The following is an 11403-nucleotide window of genomic DNA, read 5'->3' as shown; positions in this document are numbered from 1 at the left end:
TATATAACTGGTATTCTCAGTGTTACATGTATGTTCATGTTAAGAAATAGGTAGACATGGGCTTTCTCAAATTTATCTAAGAGTAATCTCTGTTTTGACTCTCTGTTGCTTCATTTCTTTTTTTTTTTTTTTTTAGATGGAGTCTTGCTTTGCTGTCCAGGCTGGAGTGCAGTGGTGCAATCTCACCTCACTGCAACTTCCACCTCCCTGGCTCAAGCAATTCTCTGCCTCAGCCTCATGAGTAGCTGGGATTATAGGCATGCACCACCACGCCCAGCTACTTTTTGTATTTTTGGTACAGACGGGGTTTCACCATCCTGGCCAGGCTGGTCTTGAACTCCTGACCTCGTGATACACCCGCCTCGGCCTCCCAAAGTGCTGGGATTACAGGCATGAGCCACAGCATCCGGCTGTGTTGCTTTCATTTCAGTGCATTATCTGTCTCAGTGTCGGCAAATGTGACTACCAAAATTTCCAAGTTTTTTATTATCAGTTTATAAAGTCTAGCAGAAAGGAATGTCTTTACTCAAAGTTATGGAAGAAATTATATTGTACTCTCATCCCTGTAGTGAAAAAGGGTAATTAGATTCAAAAGAATAGCATGGACTAATGGTAAGAAGGAAATGGACCATCAAAGGAAATGTAGCCTGTGTAACGGAATGAATGTATAGGTCCTCCCCAAATTCATATGTTGAAATTCTAAAACCAATGTGATGATATTAGGAGGTGGGACCTTTGGAAGTTGATTAGGTCATGAAGGCAGAACCTTCATGATTGTGCGTGCCCTTATTTAAAAAAAAAACCAAAACAAACAAACAAAAAACCTAGAGACGGACATCTGTGAACCAGAGAGCTGGAACTGCATGAATAGGGATAAATTAATGTTTATGGAGAAGACAACTGAATATTGTGAAGATGTCTTTCACTAAAATGATCTATAAATTCAAAGCCATTTCTGTCAAAATCCCAGCTGTCATTTTTATAGCTGTACACACTGATATTTAAAGGTATGTGAAGACGTAAGGATGCAGTATAGTAAAACTAATTTTGAAAAAGAAGTAGAAAATTGAAGAACTGAAACTATCTAATTTCAAAACTTGTTATAAAGTCATAGCAATTAAGAGTACACTGGTGGAAGGACAGACATATAGATCAATGGAAATAAACTGAGAGTTTACAGATAAATTTTTACATCATGGTAAATAGATTTTATACAAAGATGTCAAGAAAATTTAATGGGATTAGAAAACTCTTTAGCAAATGATAGTCTGTCGGAGAGCCACAGGCAAAACAATTTTGACCCTTACTTTAGATCATACACATATATGTAAGGGCTAAAACTATACACAAGAATAATGATTCATATAAAATTAAAATATAAACTGAATTCCACCAAAATTAAAAATATTTCTAATTCAAACAACATCATTAAAAAATAAAATGACAGGCCATAGACTAAAGGGAAATAATTACAGATTCTACATCTGAGAAAAGGCTTAACGTCAGAATATGCAAAATATTTTAAAACTCCTAAAATATTTTTAAAACTCCCATTTTTTAAAATGTGCAAAAAGTTTCAACAGATACCTTAATAAAGATTATATAAAAATAACAAACAAGTACATGAAAACTGGCTCAGTCACATTAGGAAAATAAACATTGAAATCACCACCAGATACTACTAGACACCTACTAGACTGATTATAATATAAAGACAGACAATGCAAAGTATTTTTGAGTATGTAGATCAATTAAAACCACCATACATTTCTTGTAGGAATGTGAAATAACAGTGACACTTTGGGAAATATTTTGGCAGTTTCTTTAAAAATAAAATATAAGAAACAGAAAACCAAATACTGCACGTTCTCACTTATAAGTGGGAACTAAATGATGAGAACTCACGAGTACAAAGATGGGAACAACGCATATGGGGCCTATCAGAGGTTGGAACGTGGGAGAAGGGAGAGAATCAGGTAAAATAACTGATTGGTACTTGGCTTACTACCTGGGTGATAAAATCAACTCACAACAAACCCCATGACACAAGTTTGCCTATACGACAAACCTGCATAAGTACCCCTGAACTTAAATGTAAAATTAAAACAACAACAATAATGACAAAAACCTAACTCCAAGTAAAAATCAAAGTCCAACAACATCATGCAACTACAATTACTGGTAAAACGCAAAAGGAGAAAATACTGAGTATTGAAGGGGCCAACGAGCAAATGAAACTCCTTCTGGTGAGGATGTAAATTGTTGCAATCATTTAGAAAACTGTTTCCACTTCTAGGTGTGTGCCAAATAGCAAAGAGTACATCTACACACACACGAAAAAGACATGCAACAGAAAGTTTACGACAGCACAGCTCATTTTACTCAAACATCAGCAAGAATCAGAATGTTTATCAATCATGTAATAAATTAATTTTTATGTTCCTTGAATGGACTACTGTACAACAACTGGAATGGAAAATCTACAAAAAAACTTGAGAATATGGATAAACATTACCAACATAATGTTGAGCAAAACACTGAACGATGTATAAAGACTATACAACAAACAAAGGCCAAATATATATATTTGTGTGTATATATGTATATATCTTGTTTGTATATTTCATGCAATTAATGTCAAATTCCATTAATCTCATGTAACATAAAAGTTTTGCTTGATTTGATTTGTTCTTGTTTCTATCTTTTCTCTTTCATTTCTTTCTTTTTTTGTCTTTCGCTTTCTTCCTCTTTATTTTTGTTTTTAATAAGTCCATCTATCCATTTCTTTAATTCCTAGAAATATTAAATGAAAATCTCCCTATTTATTGTACATATCCAATTTATTGTGCACAACAAACTCAGTTTCTTTGAACGGGCCATTTTAAAAAGTAATAGACTATTTTAAAAGAAGTTCCAGGTTTGCAGAAAAAATAAGCAGGGCAGGCAGAGTTCCATATACTACCAAGCTAACCCCTCTCAACATAGTTCCCACTAATAATAGCATCTTGCATTTGGTGTGCTATGTAGTTTGGAAATTTGTCCCCATTCAAATTTCATGTTAAAATGTAATCCTCAGTGTTGGAGGGAGGACCTGGTGGGAGGTGTTTTTGTCATGGGGGAAGCTCCCTCATGAATGGCTTGGCCCAACTTCTTGGTGATAAGGGTGCTCTTGCTCTGAGTTCCCTAAAAATCTGGTTGTTTGAAAATGTGTGTGAGAAATCTCCCCTTCAGTCCCTTTCACTTGCTCCTGCTTTCTGCTTTCTACATGTGACATGTCTGTTCCTGCTTCACCTTCCACCATGATTGAAAGCTCCTTGGCTGGGCATGGTGGCTCACACCTGTAATCCCAGCACTTCGGGAGGTTGAAGCTGGCAGATGGCTTAAGTCCAGGAGCGCAAGCAAGACCAGCCTGTGCAACATGATGAGAACCTTGTCTCAGCTATCTGGGAGGTTGAGTCAGGAAGATCACCTGAGCCCAGGAGGTTGTGGCTGCATTAAGCCATGATTGTGCCACACCACTCTAGAAAATACAAATTATTTTGGTAAAGAAAAACACAGATTTTGATTTTAATTTTGAAAGCCACACTGTGGCTTTGCTTTAGTGTACTAACTTTTGGTCTCCAAGGTTAATTCTTACTCCTATTAAATTATTTTTTCTCAATAGATTTTACACTGTTGGTGGGACTGTAAACTAGTTCAACCATTGTGGAAGACAGTGTGGTGATTCCTCAAGGATCTAGAACTAGAAATACCTTTTGACCCAGCCATCCCATTACTGGGCATATACCCAAAGGATTATAAATCATGCTACTATAAAGACACCTGCACATGTATGTTTATTGTGGCACTATTCACAATAGCAAAGACTTGGAACCAACCCAAATGTCCATCAATGACAGACTGGATTAAGAAAATGTGGCACATATACACCATGGAATACTATGCAGCCATAAAAAAGGATGAGCTCATGTCCTTTGTAGGGACATGGATGAAGCTAGAAACCATCATTCTGAGCAAACTATCACAAGGACAGAAGACCAAATGCCACATGTTCACACTCATAGGTGAGAATTGAACAATGAGAACACTTGGACACAGGGTGGGGAACATCACACACCAGGGCCTGTGGTGGGGTGGGGGGAGTGGGGAGGGATAGCATTAGGAGATATACTTAATGTAAATGATGAGTTAATGGGGCAACACACCAACGTGGAATATGTATACATATGTAACAAACCTGCACATTGTGCACATGTACCCTGGGACTTAAGGTATAATTTTTAAAAAAAGTTATTTCTCTCTTATCTCCCTAACCTCTATATCTTTGGCCTTATGAGCGGCCACAACTCCTGCCTATTTGTCAAATTAATTGGATGATTACTCCCTTTTCCAAGTTATTAATAAACTCTAATATTGACTGCATCCAGAAAAGATTAGCAGTGCCCTTGCCGGGTGCTACCTCTGTGAAATGAAAGAGGCTGTAACTCCTGATCTCTAACCTCCCTTCCTTTCTGATCTTCCTTTTCCTCATTACTAACCTCTCCCTCTCAGCTATTTTTTTTTTCACTTTCAAAAAGAATTTCATGCCCTGAGAGGTTTGTGTGTCTATAGAAGTTTTCTTTAGAAATCAGTTCAAACCACTTACCTGTCATCGTTTTTGTTAATTCTCGTGGTTCACTGCAATGTCTCCAAGTAGCAAGTTCTATATTGATCGTCCCATTTTGCATTGAATCTGAAGAATAAGGAGACAAAGTACACCTTTAAGGACATATCACAAGAGAAAAATAGAATTAGGAATAAACTTAGATTTTTGAATTGATTCTTCAACAGTTATTTATTGTATCTCTTTTATAAAGGCTCAAGTATAACAGAAAGCATCCCTTTGACCTTTTCCCAAATAAAATGTATGATGTTTCGGTAAGCACAAGAAGAGACATAAGATATTACTAGCACTGCTGTATTATTAAAATAATAGGAAAATTTATTTCGTATGCTTCTGCTTTTATTTCCATGTCTAATCAGTAATTAAATACTGTATGTGTAGAACTCACTAGTTCCACATTTCTCCTTATTTTGCCAAAACTTTGTTGGGAAACTCTGACTAGGTTGAAATAAAAAATAAATCAAAATGTTACTTGTTAGCTGTTGAATAACTACCAATACTTGGTAAATTTAAAAGTTTTTCCCCAAAAGTTTCATACTTGAAGCAAAAATTATGTTTTACTTGCATAATTTAGAGTAAATAAAATATTTTCATATGCATTCTCTTAATCTGAGCACCTTTTTGAAATTCATATAACCATTCACATTTTGTAAATGAGGAAATTGGGGTCAGATAGTTTAAATAATTTTTAAGAGTTAAGGATGTCTTAATCCTTAAATAAAAGAACTAAAATAAAAATCCAGATGTTCTTGCTCCAAGTCAGTTAACATTGGCATGTTCATCGGAATAATACTTACTAAGGGTTTACGATATGCCAGGAACTATTTTAACTGTTGTATGTGTATTGTCTCATTTAATAATTAAAAGCACTAAATAAAATAACTATTAGTAATATTCTAGGCTTACAAGTGAAAAATTATAGGTACTAATTCCATAGCTAGTTGAGAGTTAAGATGGGTATACAATTGATGTGTCTGCTCCATACCTAGTTAATTCCATACTAATTCCATAGCTAGTTGAGGGTTAAGATGGATCACCCCATAGCATGACATTCACTTTCTGTTAGTTCCTGACACTAATTAAACCAAAAAGGGTCAAGAATTTAATGTATATTTTATTTAATTAAGGCCAACATAGAGCAGCTGCTTTTCACTTTTCAGAAACCCTCCTGTATATTCTATACATTGTAAGTCAGGGGAGTGACTTCATTGCCTAATTTACCAAGGTGTGGTCTGCAGAGCAGTAGCAGTAAGTTCACCTAAGAGATTATGGGAAAGGTAGCACCTCAGGCCTCGCCTGCCAGAACTATTGCATCACAGTTGTCATTTGAATAATACTCCCAGGTGATTCTATGTGGATGTTAAAATTTAGAAAGTATTGCCTTAGTGTACCAACAATGACCAAAAACAATTTTGAAAATTACAGATATAGTTAAGAATTTTTTTAATTTACTTTTTTTAGATTAGGTTTGTGGCTATTTATAAATATAAAATATCTTTGCTCATCGTATCTTTGAACTTTGTAATGTTCCATGGTTTTATATATTTAAAATAAATTTGAGAAAACTAATTTTACATTAAGATGTATTGACCCTACTTTTTCTTTTGTCTTTTAGATTTCACTTATAAAGTCCCATTCAGATTTAATGTACTGTTGACAAAAATACTTTGCATGTATCAGCAAATTGTGCTACCTTTTTGAGAAATCGGAAGGGAGATATTAGCTTAGTAAACTTGAAGCACAAATTAGAAACTTGTTTCCTAGGGAACATCTAAAATCATATGCAAGAAAATCATGAGAGATAATACGTATAAGCCAAACTCTTCTTCTTTTTTTTTTCTTTGAGACGGAGTCTTGCTCTGTCGCCCAGGCTGGAGTGCGGTGGTGCGATCTCCGCTCACTGCAAGCTCCGCCTCTCGAGTCCACGCCATTCTCCTCCCTCAGCCTCCAGAGTAGCTGGGATTACAGGCGCCTGCCACCACGCCCGGCTAATTTTTTTTTGTATTTTTAGTAGAGACGGGGTTTCACCGTCTTAGCCAGGATGGTCTCGATCTTCTGACCTCGTGATCCACCCGCCTCGGCCTCTCAAAGTGCTGGGATTACCGGCGTGAACCACCGCCCCCGGCCGAGCCAAACTCCTTGTTTGAATATTACCGTACAGTCATAGAGTATCTGTATAGTCATAATTTTTTACTCACCTTAACTTTGTGTTCTAAGTTAACATGGTCAGAGGAAATGCTGTCTAAAAATATGTGATTTGCATCTGTTTAGAAAAAATAAAGAAGTCCCACATATACACTTATATCCTTGTAAAGCTCGGACATCTAAAGAAAAAAATATGTTCTTTAAAATGAGAGAAAAAAGTTGAAAATTTCAGTCCAGTTGAATACAAAATATTTCTCCAATCCACTCTACCACTGAGGCTATGAATGTACGTTACATCTCTAAATGTAAGGAGATTTACTTTTATACATTGCATTTTTAATTTTTTTGTTTTGTGTCATTTTGAAGGGTTACAGAATTTAAGAGAGTATATCACCTGTTAAAATAAGACTAGTGTTCTGTCTACATTTTCGCCCTCAGGCAACAAGTTGACAAATGGACATGAATTTCACCTCTGAGAGTTTCATAAGCTGGTATTCTCCTGACATTGTAAAGTGTTTACCACAAAAATCCTGTACATCCATCACGCAGGGCCAGCGTTTGCCTGATTCTAATTCCACTGACATTGAAATCTACAGCTCTCTGTGAGTCATTTATCACACTTATTAAAATGTTCCATTGTGAATTGGAATAGCAACTCACTATTATTTCAGAATGCTGCCCGAGGGGCATTCTATGCAGCAAATCTTAATGCTTTATTGAAATAGTAGTTTGGTTTTAATAAATGATTCTTTGCAAAGGTATCTTGCTTTCATTATGAAAGGTGATGTTCGCTTTCTAAATCTGGCATCCTTGCCTAAGATTATATAGATATCTCAGTTTAATATTGCATTTTCCTGCCCTAAATAGTCCGTCCCTAACATTTGAACAATGATATGTCAATTAGATTAATTAGACTATTGTGTAAGAAGTATCTTTTAAAATTCTCTTTGAAGTGGAGTCAAATTACCAACATACACTGAAGAACTTTGAAATAACAGATACATTTCATATGAATAAAAATAAATTTTTTCATAAGAAAGGAGGTGTTTTCACAATAGATAGAGCAGAACATTTTTGAATAGAACTTACTATTTTGTACAGCAGACTTTCTCCCACATCAAGATTTGTTATTTTTTTTTTTTAGAAACCTTTGACTACATCAGTGCCCACTCCAAAATTCTCTCTCTCTCTCATATTCACTCTTGCTGTCTATTATTTGCTCATGGTGACATTGTGAATAGCACTATCTATTTGACATCTGACTAGAAAATGAAAAATAAGTAATTTTGTAAAAGTTCTAATTCCCTTTTTCCCACTTGAAGTTTCAGTCACTGTAAATTCAAAACAATAGATACTCCTTTACTTTGGAAAGAAGCAAGATTGACATAACTTAAAACAACATGTAACAGTATAGTTGGTATAAATTCATGGTGTTTCCTTTGATAGTTGAAACAGGACATTATGTATTTTCATACTTATTTTCCCTCATTAGACAATACAATCATCAAACTATAGGCTAAATTATTTAACCATGGCTGCACAGCAAAGAAGAAGAGAGAAAAAATGCAGCTTTAACAGAGAAATCTTAAATCCTATCCCTGATGCTAAATTGTGCTTCTCAACCTTGACATGTTCCTTTAAATACCTGCTTATTCTTTCTTTTTAGTCAGGAAAATTGACTTGGAGACTAACTATATATATAGTTGAATATATATATACATATATATTCAAATCTGACCCAGTAACTTTATAGCAATTTAACATCCTGAACCATAGGAGATTTAAAGTTTGAAAGTGACCTTAATTTTTTTTGCCCTGCCATCTGATAATTCTGAAATATCTATATGAAAAATTTACAGGGGAGTATGATCCCCATCTATAGCTATAAGCAAGAAAAATGGCATATGATTAGATTTCTTATGCTAGACAGCAAGAAGAATGTTAGAATCTTTGTGTCTGAATGAAAGTGACTCAGACTTCTGCAACCATTAAATCACCACTTTAGTCTCCATTTTTAACATGTTTTTGGTAATCAAAGTGGAGAAACACTGCATTTTGTTTTAGAAGATTGCCATCTATATACTGTGATTTCAAGAGTGTCTCATAAATGTGGGAGAAAAAAAGAATCTGTATGCACAGAGCGCTCTTTTTTTTCAGAATAAACATTTGAAAATGGATCTAGAAATTGTCATAAAGATTACACTGATTTGCCCTTTTTTCTCAGGAGAATATCCAGCAGTGCCAAAGCTAAATTAAAAAATAATAATAATCTGAAGAAAAGATGGGCATAGACTGCCCATAATGAAGCCCCTGTGCTGATTAGCAAAATCAATTCTATTGTTTTAACTCCCATTTTCTGAAATCTGACTTTTAAGAAGGAGGAGAAATTCCAAAACCTTGCACAATTCTGACACATATACACTCCATCACATGGGAAAACTAAATCACAGAGCATGTGATATTCTGTTTATACAAAGGTCTGACCATAAACATTGGCAGTAACCACAACTGATTTATTAGAGAAGATGCTGGGTAGATAATTAACCAGGGTTCAAAAACAATTATCAAATGAGAAAGGATTCTGTCATCTTTTCTGAACAGATAAGGTATATCTAAAAATTGATTTTAAGAAAACAATTATTTTTCCAATCACAATAATTTTAATAGGATGAATTAATTACTTATTTTATACTCCAAAAGAAGGTGGCTGCAGTGTGTATTTCCAGTTGCACCACTTTAAATCTGTTAAGTTGAAATCTTATTTTCTTTCCAGCTGCACATACTCAAGACTCTGAGAACAGTTGAATGGTGATGACTTTAAGTTATAGCTAATGAAATACCTGAAAGAAAATGAGAATTTAAGCAAAACAAAAATGAAAACCTGAAAATAGAAAAAAAAAGAAAGGTACTCTAAATTGATGGTGAAGATTGATTCATAATAACTTTCATGTAAATTCTTATTATATAAATAATAATAATAATAATGCCCAGTGATGTCTTGTTTTTAAATAACTAACCACTACAATTACTACCATTAGAAATATTTGATAGCTTTATTAGGAGCACACAAATCTCCTCATATAGTGTAACATATTTTCCCAACTCTGTTTCTAATTTAAAACTCATAGAAGTTTAGCTTTTGTGTTTTCTGTTAAATAACATTAGTTGGAGAAAATAATTTAATTGATTGTAAATATCAATATAGGGGAGGATTTTTAAAAGGAATGTTTTTCATGTTTCTGTTTCAAAATAAACATCTATATGAAGAAACTCACGTGCCAGGCATTAATTGCCCTGTTAAGGTAGTATAAATAACTGAGTATATTTCAATTTATGTAAATCTTACATAAACAAAGGCCAAATAATGGTTAATATTAAATTACAATAAAAGGGTGGGCTTTTGAGAAAGTTCTAGTGCTTTTGTTTGTGCTTCATCATACGTTAAATATAATGAAATATTTACTTATTATCTTTGAGCCTCATCAATTTTTTGTAGAGATTTATTTATGTTAGCACATGGAAAATGACTAGACCTGTGTCTAATATGTGCTTAGTAAACTCCCAAGATATGCATTACAAATAAATTCAAATGACTAATTGTTAAACTGGAAAATTTTTTTAAATCAGATTTTCAGTCTTGATAAAAGCCTACAGCATACAGATACAGCAATGTTCAGGACAAATGCATGGCTTAGATTTTCATACTAATGAAAAATAAAATAATTTTTTTAACCTTCTTGGAGAAGTTAAAAGATAATATATTGCATTGCCATTCCCTTGCCTATCTGGATGGTGTTTAATTGGTAAACTATGGAGATTAAAAATTCAAAATCACATGTCCCTTTGTTTATTAATTTTATTTCTAGGAATGTAAACACACTTACACATAATAATGACATATGTTAAAAGATATTAATTGTGCCATTTATGGCAATTATTTTGTTATTATTTTCTAGGTTTAGTGAGTTATGATCAGAAATGTGCATCTGTCTACTTTTTAAATTTTGTTGGATTTATTTTTATAATAGAGAAAATATTTTTAATATTTATTATATATTATGTATTATATATTTTATTATTTTTATACTTTAAAATATGTTTTAAATATTAAAAAAAATTCTCTGGAAACTGGAAATGAATTCTGGTCTTCTTTTAAATGTATGATACTTGATACATCTTATATAGATTTACCTCAATAATCAGTTAACATATGTTAATATAAACAAGTGCTAAACATTTTGCTGTTTCTGTGGACATTTCATCACCTAAGAAAATTTAAAATTAGAGTTGAATTTTATAACTTTCATGAAATTTTCTGTTAGAAATAAGGCATTAACACCCAATTCATTCTTTATTGTGTTGAAATTATGTACGTTAAGAAATACTCTGTCCAGGTAGAAACTTATTTAGTTATTATGAAAAAATTTAGATGAATTTTAAAAAGAATTTGTAAATGTATTAAGTTAAAAATGTGCTGAGAGAAACTTCTATAGTGACTGACACTCAAAAGCTATTGCATTTGTCACACTATAAATTAATATGTTGTATTCTCACTCATAAAAATTAAGGAAAATATACATCTATTTGCTCTACTC

The 11403-nt window shown here is 33.5% G+C and overlaps 1 long non-coding RNA gene across 1 annotated transcript; it reads left to right on the top strand.

Annotated features, from left to right (window-relative positions):
- Window positions 1-844: 844 nt before the first annotated feature.
- On the top strand, window positions 845-7565 carry LOC115831775. The gene is made up of 3 exons (XR_004027271.1): window positions 845-1007; window positions 1778-1976; window positions 7247-7565. It is a non-coding gene; the product is annotated as an uncharacterized LOC115831775 (long non-coding RNA).
- Window positions 7566-11403: the final 3838 nt, after the last annotated feature.

Source organism: Nomascus leucogenys, chromosome 20, assembly GCF_006542625.1.
Source record: "Nomascus leucogenys isolate Asia chromosome 20, Asia_NLE_v1, whole genome shotgun sequence".
NCBI classification, from domain to species: domain Eukaryota; kingdom Metazoa; phylum Chordata; class Mammalia; order Primates; family Hylobatidae; genus Nomascus; species Nomascus leucogenys.
Note: the sequence above shows the minus strand (reverse complement) of the source record. Positions and strands in the feature narration are given on the sequence as shown.